Consider the following 11,925-nt stretch of genomic DNA (forward strand, 5'->3'; position numbering starts at 1 on the left):
TAATGAGACTACACTGAAAAGCATTTATGCAATGAATATTCAGTCATGTAACTTATACTCTTATCATGAAAGTGATGTTCGCATGTAGTACAGAAAACTTGGAAACATAAAGCTTGGAAATTTATAACTAACTGTGTATTACTTAGACCACAGACTTATCTAGTCGAGTTTGACTGTATCTTACAAACCTTCACATTCAGCAACAACAAGATTTTCATGTCATTCATAAGTGATGATGACTGGTAATGCACAAATTTCAGTGATGTTGTGTATTGATGTCTGTTGACAAAATGTATTTTCAGTTAACTGTCTCAAACATGTAAATATCAAAACTATTGTGTTTACTGTATGTTAACAGTTATGTTTGTTTATACTACCAATTTCAAATGAAATTATTTGTAAATGTTATATGAATATAAATTAAAACACAAAATCAAACTCAACACTTTGTAAATATCTCTCCCTCAGTAACTAAAACATAACAACTATATAGAAATCATGATTAGATATCACAGACTGATTCTACTACCATCCTTAAATTCCTATAGGCAGGGATTCCTTTCTATATATCTCCTGTAACTTGCTCACCTGTTTGAAATTCATTAACAAATTTACAATTCAGACTAAGTTTCGGAACCTCTAGGTCTATTCCTCCAGAATCTTGACACAACTTCCACTATTATTATGTTCTGTCAAGCAGCAACAGAAAATTCAGTAAATATTCCATTCATTTCATTAGGTCTTCCTTTGATCAGTGAATATGTTTAGCACTTCATAATACATAAGACCAAAGCAAACTCTTTTCAAGTCAAATCTACCACTTACTAGTAATATCTTAACGTCAACAGCTGTTGTCCATTGAATAACAAACAGCCCTGGGCAGTCAAGGAAGCCAGATCTGTAATGACAAACAGTCTTTGGCCTACTATGCTGACAGTCTTACAGGAGAATTTAAAAACTGATACTTCTCTATGCACCTTACTCAGAAATGCGTCACCTATCCCTTCTCACAGCATATGCCTTACACCCATCGCATATCTTATGAAAAGCAACAAAAGAGCACCGTCTTCAGTGTAGAAATAATGTCAAGATTGGAATATCTGAAACATATTATTTACCAAGGTTTAGAATGTCTTTTGTAACTTCTTGATGAATATCCTTCTCACTAGTTTTACCTTGTCTTTGAAAGTGACATTCCAGTATCTAATCAATCTATATGGTACCCTCATCCATTCCAGCATCACTCCAGATTCCAACCCATCATCTCATCGATCATAAAGAGAGTGTAGCATTCCAAAAGATTGGGAAAGGGCACAGGTCATCCCCATTTTCAACAAGGGACGTTGAACAGATATGCGGAACTATAGACCTATACCTCTAACGTCGATCAGTTGTAGAATTTTGGAACACATATTATGTTAGAGTATAATGACTTTTCTGGAGACAAGAAATCTACTCTGTAGGAATCAGCATGGGTTTCGAAAAAGATGATCGTGTGAAACCCAGCTCGTGCTATTCGTCCACGAGACTCAGAGGGCCATAGACACGGGTTCCCAGGTAGATGCCGTGTTTCTTGACTTCCACAAGGTGCTCGATACCATTCCCTATAGTCATTTAATGAACAAAGTAAGAGCATATGGATTATTAGACCAATTGTGTTATTGGATTGAAGAGTTCCTAGATAACAGAAAGCAGCATGTCATTCTCAATGGAGAGAAGTCTTCTGAAGTAAGAGCGATTTCAGGTGTGCCACAGGGGAGTGTCGTAGGACCATTGCTATTCACAATATATAAAAATGACCTTGTGGATAACATTGGAAGTTCACTGAGACTATTTGCAGATGATGCCGTAGTATATCGAGTGGTTGCAACAATGGAAAATTATACTGAAATGCAGGAGGATCTGCAACGAACTCACACATGGTGGAAGGAATGGCAATTGAATCTCAATGTATACAAGTGTAATGTGTTGTGAATATGTAGAAAGAAAGATCCTTTATCATTTAGCTACGATATAGCAGGTCAGCAACTGGAAGCAGTTAATTCCATAAATTATCTGGGAGTAGGCATTAGGAGTGATTTAAAATGGAATGACATTATAAAATTAATTGTCGGGAAAGCAGATGCCAGACTGAGGTTCATTGAAAGAATCCTAAGGAAATGCAGTCTGAAAACAAAGGAAGTAGGTTACAGTACAATTGTTCGCCCACAGCTTGAATACTGCTCACCGGTGTGCGATCCGTACAAGGTATGGTTGATAGAAGAGATAGAAAAGATCCAACGGAGAGCAGCGCACTTCGTTACAGGATCATTTAGTAATCACAAAAGCCACACACCATCGAGTAGCTTGCGGAGTATGGATGTAGATGTAGATGTAGATGAACCCTGTAGAACATAAAAGTGTGAGTGCTGTCCCATTCATCCGACCACTTCAGGAACCTAAATTTTTGCACTAGTACAATCTTCCTCAGACTCTTCCTTCCCATTCCACTATCTCCCCATTCCATACAAATTCCTTTCCTCACTAGCCACACCACACAAGATTGCTGTCCACTCTACCCAGACAGCACAACCATGAGGGCAAGCCAGAGAGTGAATGGCTCTTTTTATTCCATGTGTGTGTGTGTGTGTGTGTGTGTGTGTGTGTGTGTGTGTGTGTGTGTGTGCATGTGGGTGTGCATTAGCATGTGTGTGGGCATGCATGTATGCGTGCAAGTGCGGGCACATGTGTGTGTGGGTGCACATGCGTATGTGTACTGCCTCTGAAAAAGGGCATTGTCTAGTTGTCCAGAAATCTCAGCTCACAGTCAGCCATTTCAGTGCCCTATGTGTGGCTCAATAGGTCTTTTATTTGGTGATTTATCTGTCCTGATATACCATCAAGAGCTGACAGGTGTGGAAATTATTGCACAAGTGGTTTAACAGCTCATGTATGCAAGTTTCTGGCAAGAATAATATAAAGTAGAATGGAGAAGAAAACTGAGGATCTGTTAGATGACACTCAATTTGGCTTTAGGAAAGATAAAGGTACCAGGGAAGCAGTTCCAATGTTGCACAACTGAAGACAAATCAAGACATGTTCATAGGTTTTGCTGACCTGAAACAATGCAAAATGATGCAAGGTGTTCGAAACTCTGAGAAAAATAAGGATAAGATATAGTGAAAGAACGGTGTTATGCAATATGTACAAGAACCAAGAGGGAACAATAAGAGTGGAAGGCCAAGAATAAAGTGCATAGATTAAAAAGTGTGTAAGACAGGGATGTAGTCTTTCTCCCCTGCTGTTCAGTCAGTACATCAAAGAAGCAATGATGGAAATAAAAGAAAAATTTAAGAATGGTATTGAAATTCAAGGTGAAAGAATATCAATGTTAAGATTCTCTAATGACATGGTTATCTTCAGTGAAACTGAAGAAGAAATACAGGACCTGCTGAATGGAATGTACACTCTAATGAGTACAGAATATGGCCAGGGAGTGAAGTGAAGAAAGACAAAAGCAAGGAGAAGTATCAGAAATAAGAACAATGAGAAACTTATCATCATAATTGGCCATCACAAAGTAGATGAAGCTACCTAGGCAGCAAAATAACCCATGATGGATGAAGCAAGGAGGACATAAAAAGTAGACTAGCACTGGCAGAAAGGGCATTCCTGGCAAAGAGAAGTCTACTGGTATCCAACATAGGTTTAATTTGAGGAAGAAATTTCTGAGAATGTGCATTTGATGCACAGCATTGTATGACAGTATGACATAGACTATGGGAAACAAGAACAGAAGAGGATAGAAGCATTTGAAATGTGGTGCTACAGAAGAACATTGAAAATGAGATGAGTTGATAACATTCAGAAATAGAAGGTTCTGTCCAGGCAAGGAATAAAGAGGTTACGTGCAGAATTGGAGATGACAGGAATGTATTGAGAACACTGACAAGAAGACACTGAGAAGACATCTGTTAAGTCATTAGGGAATAACTTCCATGGTATTAGAGGGAGCTGTAGAGGGTAAAAACTGTCGAGGGAGACAGAGACTGGGATAGTAGCGTGTTTACATCTTGTGCATGCAGTTGCAGCTGTAGCGGGTATAAAGCTAAGTACTGACAAAGTTATTTTTGCACTTTTAAATGGTGTATTGTGCTGTTCATGATAAATAACAATATAATAAACTTTTGGGAACGTTCATACACTGTGTTTTTTAGAGTTTTTGGTGCATTGAAGTTGTTTAGTAAATCTCGTGCTTTAGTTTTCAGCTGATGTTTCTTATTGTTTCTAATGAAATATTTCAGTAAAATTTTCATTCAGTGTTTTAACTTCATTGAGAGTTCCAGTGGCCGCTTGAAGTTTTGGTTTTAGCTAATAATTTTGTGAAGTTTTGTTGTTATTGGTATCAGCTGTGGTGTACTAGAATCAATACAAAAAGTTGCTTTTTTAGTAGACAGAGAATTTTGAGACTGCTGTTGTTAGTTCTATAAATAGTTCTACTGATGTAACTGAACTTACTTATCGTAGGTGTATAGTTTTTTCAGTAACTGTAAAATTTTACCATGAATGAGAAGTGTGGGCTCTGCTGTAGGTTTGTGAGTAGTGGATTACGGTGTGGGATTAGTTCAAAATATATTCTATTCATTGGGGGGAGGGGGGGGGGGGGAATGCAGTGGGGAAGCCAGGAAGCCAGTGGGCATTCTAGTGAGATCCTCTCCTGGGAATGCAGAATCTGTAGTAGAAATAAGTTGACAGAGGAGCAGGAGCATAAGGCATGTGCCCTTCAGGTGCAGTTATAATGTACAAAGGAGGAACTAGATATGTTGAGGAGGGTGAAGGGTGGTGGTAAATGGGAACTGGCAGTTGGCAAGAAGGCAGCCAGGAGGAGGAGGTATTCAGACAGTTATACTTTGTGTATATGCAACAGATTTGACCAACTGTCAGAGTTGAGTGAAGCAGAGCCTCTTGTAGCTGTAGATGTAGGGAACATGCATTAGTCCTCAGCAGTTAGGAGGCCTAGGTTAGTTGCAAAGTCAAACAGAAAGAAGAAGGTTCTGCTGCTAGGTAGCTCACATGGTAGAGGTGTGGGCCAGTAGTTGCAGGAAGTGTTGGAGACTGAGTGCCAGGTCACCAGCATTGTGAAGCCTAGTGCAGGGTTGGCTCAGGTGACTGACAGCATATGGGGAGTTATGTAGGAATTTTACAAAGGAAGATCAGGTAGTGATAGTGGGTGGAGCAGGGAACAGCCTTGATAGGGACGGGGAATATGATGTAGGTGGTGACCTGGTAAAGATAGCTATTCAAACTGGTGGCTCTAATGTGCATTTCATGCAATTGTTTCAGCCTCATCTTAATGTGGCTGTTAGGCACATTAACATAGGGCTCGAGAAGGTGCTGATGGCAGAGGGCATGGGTCACATTTCAGTGGTGCCAGTTGGGTCTATCTGCAGATCATGTTTCAATAGGCATGGCCTTCACCTCAATAGGTATGGGAAGGGGAGACTGGCAGAGCTTATAGGTGACAGTGTAGTGGGTGGTGGTGGGATCACTCATGGAAAAATTCCTGTAGTAGTTGGTATTATAGGTGCACCTTTGACAATTCAAAGGCTTCCTCTACCAGGATACAGATTAGCTGGCTGTTTTTCAAGGAGTTCCTTGCCGGGTGGCAGAGTGGCTACGTACATAAAAAAAACAGTATTAAATTTGAGTTCATAGACCTATCACAGCACTGTACTGAGCAGATATTTGGATGTTGTGTAGGGGCAGTTGAATTTAGTGAAACTAAACTTCTAATTGTTGTTGTTTATAGGTCCCCTAACTCTGACTTTAGAGCATTTCTGCTCAAGCTAGAGGGGGGATCTTGATTCACTTGGTAGGAAGTACCAGAAATTAGTTATATGTGGTGACTTCAATATAAATTTCGTGTATGATAGTGTTAGAAAAAGGATGTTGGTAAATTTATATGATTTGATGCAGACTGTGTAAAAGGGTGAATGGCTTCTCATACCACATAATGCACAAATTTTAACACTAAAAGGCTTTTATACTCAAACAAATGTCACATATAATTACAAACTATGTAGGAAATTTAATCCAACAGTACTATAGAGTTTTTTAAACCCTGCCTAGGAACAAGAGTGGCAGGATGTCTATAGTTCCGATAACATAGATGATAAATATAATGCTTTCCTTAACACATTTCTCATGCTCTTTGAGAGTTGCTTTCCATTAGAGCGTTCTAAATGGGATACTAGCAGTAATAGGCAGCCTGATTAGCTGACTAGTGGGATAAGGATATCATGTAAAACAAAGCGGGAGTTATATGAAAATGTTAGAAGTAGTCTCAATGAAGCTGCAGTAGCCCATTATAAACAGTATTGTAAGGTATTTAAAAGTGTTATTAGGAAGGCAAAGAGTATGTGATATGCAAATAGAATAGCTAATTCACAGGATAAAATTAAAACCATATGGTTAGTTGTGAAGGAAGTGTCTGTTCAGCAGCAAAAGGTCGATGATATAAAGTCAGCTTACAGTAAAAATATTTCTGTTACTGATAAATCAGATATGTGTACAGCATCTGACAATCATTTTCTGAGTATTGCTGTTGAATTAAATAAAAATTTGGGTTCTCCAAGGAATTATATAACTTTCTTGGCAAAGCCTTTCTGAGATTGATGTCTGAAATACTCCTCTGTGATACAGACAAGGGGGAGATTAAGTCAATAATTAAATCACTGAAGACTAAGGACTCTCTTGGTTATGATTTAGTGCCTAGCAAAATATTAAAGTACCGTGCTGCATATGTTAGCCCCGTATCTGGCCATATTTGTAATTTTTCCTTTAGGAATGGTCAGTTTACAGAACGATTAAAGAACTCGGTAGTAAACCTCTTTATAAAAAGGGATAATGTACACAGTTTTAGACCTCTTTCTTGCCGTCAATGTTTGCTAAAATAATTGAAAAGCTGTATATGTAAGGACAATTGATCATTTTATATCACACAATTTGCTATCAAATGTACAGTTTGGCTTTAGAAGTTGCTTAACAACAGAAAATGCTGTATACTCTTTTCTCTGTGAGGTACTGGATGTGTTAAACAAAAGGTTTCGAACGCTAGGCATATTTTTTTATTTAAATATTGCATTTGATTGTGTCAGTCACAAGAAATTGCTCTAGAAGTTGGACCATTTTGAAATGCAGGGAGTAGCTCACAGTTGGTTCACCTCCTGCTTTAGCAACATACAGCTAAAGGTCATTATTCACAATGTTGAAAATGGCTGTGATGTGGGGTCTGAAAGGGGTATGGTCAAGTGGGGGGTGCCTCAGGGATCAATGTTGGGGCCACTCCTGTTCCTTATTTAGATAAATGATATGCCCTCTAGTATTACGGGTAACTAAAATATTTCTGTTTAGTAATGACACTAGCTTGGTAGTAAAGGATGTTGTGTGCAACACTGGCTCGGTTTCAAGTAGTTCAGTTCATGACCTAAGCTCATGGCTTCTAGAAAATAAACTAATGCTAAATCAGAGTAAAACACAGTTTTTGCAGTTTCTGACACACAATTCAACAAAACGTGACGTTTTAATTTCACAGAATGAGCATATGATTAGTGAAACTGAAGAGTTCAAATTTCTTGGTGTTCAGATAGATAGTAAACTGTCGTGGAAAGCCCACGTTCAGGATCTTGTTCAAAGACATAATGCTGCCATTTCTACTATTTGAACGGTATCTGATCTGAGTGATTTTTCGCTCATGTCGTATGGTATTATATTCTGGGGTAACTCTTCCCATTCTAAAAGGATATTTTTGGCTCAGAAACACGCAGTTGGGGCAATAAGTGGTGTAAGATCACAAACCTCTTGTCGACCCCTGTTCACGAGTCTGGGTATTTTGACATTGGTCTCTCAATATATATATATTCCTTACTGTCATTTCTTGTTAACAATATTAGCTTATTCCCAAGAATAAGCATCTTTCAGTCAGTTAATACTCGGCAGAAATCGAATCTGCATTTGGATCGGACTTCCTTAATTCTTGTGCAGAAAGGTGTGCAATATACTGCTGCATCTAATTTCAATAAGGTAGCACTCGAATTCAAAAATCTTAGCAGTAATCCACGAGCTTTCAAATCGAAACTGAAGTGTTTCCCCATGGGTCACTCCTTCTATTCTGTCGAGAAGTTCCTTGAAAAAGTAAGTTGATTCTTGTTCTGTTGTTGATTGCGTTTACTTAAACTTGTGGATTTGGGTTCATAAACATTTTATTTTTGTCTGTTATACTTTTATGTTGTAATTTCATGTACTGACATGTTCCATGACCTTGGAGATTTGCTCCTCAATGTGGTCCTACGGAACTTGACATGTAAATAAAAATAAATAAATAAATACAGCACTCCATATTCATTCATTTTCATGCTCTAGGCATCCAGTCTACCAGAATCTACAGTACCAGTGCTTTGGAATGATGGGCGACTGCTGCAGTGCAAGGTATTGCAACGCTCAACATCATGATCACTTGTCATTTCGCTTCCCTGTGCTGCATCAACTATTTTGCTGAAATCCACTCTTCTTGCGTGGCTATTAATTCGTCCAGTAGCTGGATCAGGTTCAGTTTCAATGCCTTGTTCAGGAAGGTTGTCTTCTGCAGTGAGAGTACCTCTGGTGATTCATCTGTTCAGTACAAATGTGGCTGTGTCATGTTCAACTGGATAATTCGCATAATCATGGCTGTCAGATGGAAGGTTAGCCACATTGTGTCACATGCTGTCCCATTAATCAGCAACCCACTACTCCTCAGCTACATCCACCTTGTTTCTGTGAGCCTTTCATGCTCGCAGCAGTTCACCACTACTGCCATGTTATTGTACATGAAATAAATCCAGTTAAGCCCATTTGCTCGATATAAAATTTAGGTTTCTCTGTGTCCCTCAAATAATACTGTCATCCTATTCAGCCCATGAATAGTTCCACTGTGCTTGTGCTCACGCCAGTTTGAGTCACCCAGGCTGTAATCACCTCCCACTGGCAATGCTGCAGCGTCTTTTCTGTCACCATCACATGTCTTTCCGCTTCTTCAAAGATCAACAACATACTCACTGTTCTCACTTGTACAAGCTTCTCCATGGCTCCCAATTTTACTGTATAGGCGTGAATAGTGTAACATTTGACTTGTGTTCCTGGGAACCAAACCAGTATGTACAACTGCGTCTGGTCAGCCCTCACTTCCACTAATGCAATATGGTAGCAAAAAGGTAAACTCTGCCAACTGGGTCTGCTGTTAATGTCAGTTCCAACAGTAGTTCTCACTGCACTTCCTGCAACCCCAACAAATATTGCTCTGGTGATAATAGGACAGGACTCACTTCCCCCTGCAGTGCATGATAAATAGCTTCAAGAAACCTCGCCAATATCACTTGTGAGTCCAATATACTGTATGTTAATGATTTTCACAGCTTTGCCACAGTTACTCTTCCATCCAAAACATCCACCTGCACTTGCATGATTGCGAGATCCTGATTACTGTACGCTCTTCAAGCTTGCTAACTGCATGGTATGCCAATACACCACTGACTTGCTATTCTAAGAAAATTTCATCACCACCTTTACAACCCTGTTCAATTCTCTGATGTCACTGGCATCTGCTGTTCAAAACACAGTCTTCAAAATTCTTCCCCGAGCATCTATACAACCCCCCTTTCGTCAGTCTAGCAAATGCAGCACTACCTCCACTGATTGCTGCATCTGTTCTTGTAACGGTTCATACAATTTATGCAACTTCCCACATTTACCAAAGACTTCCCCGAGCACATATCTGCTCTTGGCTCCCCGCTAAAGCCGACAAAACACGTCCTCCAGCCTTCTCACTTCATTCTGGAATTGCCATGCATCAAAAAATAGCTCAGACTTCTTTGTTGGCTGGTAATCACCACATCCTCTTGTTTGACAAAAAGATCTCCACTCTCCAGGTGCTGATTTTGCAGTGCCCTCTTCACTCCAGGCAAAGAGGTTGAGCACTGCCATGACTAGCCCATTTCCCATTCTTGACCTTGGTGTACAGCAACAAAAGAACAGGGACTTTCATTGTCCTACCTCCCCATCAGAAGGCTGCTGCCACTGGTCAACACTCACATACAAAGGAAGTTAAAACAGCCCTTACTCCAACACAAAAAATTATTCATTTCACTGTATGAGGCACGTTCAGAAACTAAGTGTACTATATATATATATATATATATATATATAAAACAGTTAAGATATTGCATATATATATATATATATATATATATATATATATATATATATATAGTTAAGATATTGCACATTGTTGATACACTTGTTGACTATTTTTTCACATAATCACCATCCTATTGAATGCATGTGGTGAGCTGTGGCACAAGCCCCTTTATGCACCCCCGAGGAACTCTCCTGTTGGCACCTTTCCCCAGTTCAGAACCTTTTTCTGCACCTGCTCATTGGTTAAAAATATAATTCCACTTGTGTTTGCCTTCAGTGAGGTAAAAAGATGATAATCTGAAGGCGCCAAGTAAGGGAAATATGGGGAGTAGTTCAAATCATCCCAACCAAATGAGTAGTCCAAGAACATCTTGGTGGCTAACACTGCACAAGGACAGGCATTGTCATGCAACAAGCACACTCCTATCACCGGCATTACCTTCCTTTCGTTCTGAATGCTCCTTTTCAGTATTTTTAGGGTCTCTCAATATCTTTGTGCACTGATTGTCTCCCCATGAGGCAGAAATTCAACCAAAATGATGACTTTTTGGTCCCAAAACACTCAATCCTCACCTCCAAATTCAAGTCATTAAAGAAACTTATGGGTGCTGTTGACCCGATTTTCCTTGTGCAGCTCCATCAGCTGTTTTAGGACCCATTTTGCACACAGTTTCTGTTATCCCAGCATGTCTGTGAGTGTCTCTCATAAAAGAGTTCTGGAGAGTTGTGGAAACGTCGCAAAAATTTCATCTACTGTCAATCGGCAGTCTTCACGACTACTTTGCTCGATGTTTTGCACCAACTCATCGTCAAAGTGGAATGTCTTCCCTTCCTCTGTTTGTCATCAACATTTGTTCTGTCTCTACTAAACTCATTACACCATTTGTGAAGCACACTCGTTGTCTTCATAAAACCTGCGCCATAAACCGTTTTGATTCGAGAAAAAATTTCAGTGGGTGTTATTACTTCTGTTAGTAGGAAGCAGGGCACAGCATGTGGCTTGCACTTGGTGGGATTACTTACCAACATCTTTCATGCGACTAGACACTACATCATGAGTTCACGACTACACACTCACTCTGGTCAGGGGGTTCCCCTCCTGCCACTTACAAGGGGAGGCTACGACGTTTGGATGCGGATTTACTTCAAACTTCAAACACTAGTAGTACTCCATTAGGACAACAAAATGTGTAAGCAGTAGCACGTTATTGAGAAAACAGCAAGATAATTTCAGTCGTTAAATATGTACGTGTGCGTGGCCGTTTTTAGCAGCAAGCGGCGGCAGCCGAGTGAGCAATCTGCCGCCGGCAGAGCTGCGAGGCGGTCACGCGCCAGAGCGCTGCGGGCGAGGCGCGCACCGTGTGTTTGTGTTTACTTCGGCCGCTGGAAGTGCCGTTTTCCTTCTAGACCACCATGGCGCACAACTATCGGAAGAAGACATTACGTTCCAACTTTTGTTCCGACTTCGCCCGACCCAAGGCCCTGGAGGTAGAACGATTCATCCGCGATGAAGTTAAAATACCACCAACGGATCTAATTGGTATCCACTTGTCCATAGTTGGCAGTACCGTCTACGTCAAAATGATCAACGATGAGGCATGCGACAAGGTGCTTCAAGAGGCAAAACGTGGACTGCGCTTCTGTCATTCCGACGGCAACGTCGGACCCGTTACCGTCGATCACGCAGGTCTCGGCACGCGAACGATAAGGATC

This window comes from Schistocerca piceifrons, chromosome X, assembly GCF_021461385.2.
Source record: "Schistocerca piceifrons isolate TAMUIC-IGC-003096 chromosome X, iqSchPice1.1, whole genome shotgun sequence".
Taxonomy (NCBI): Eukaryota; Metazoa; Arthropoda; class Insecta; order Orthoptera; family Acrididae; genus Schistocerca; species Schistocerca piceifrons.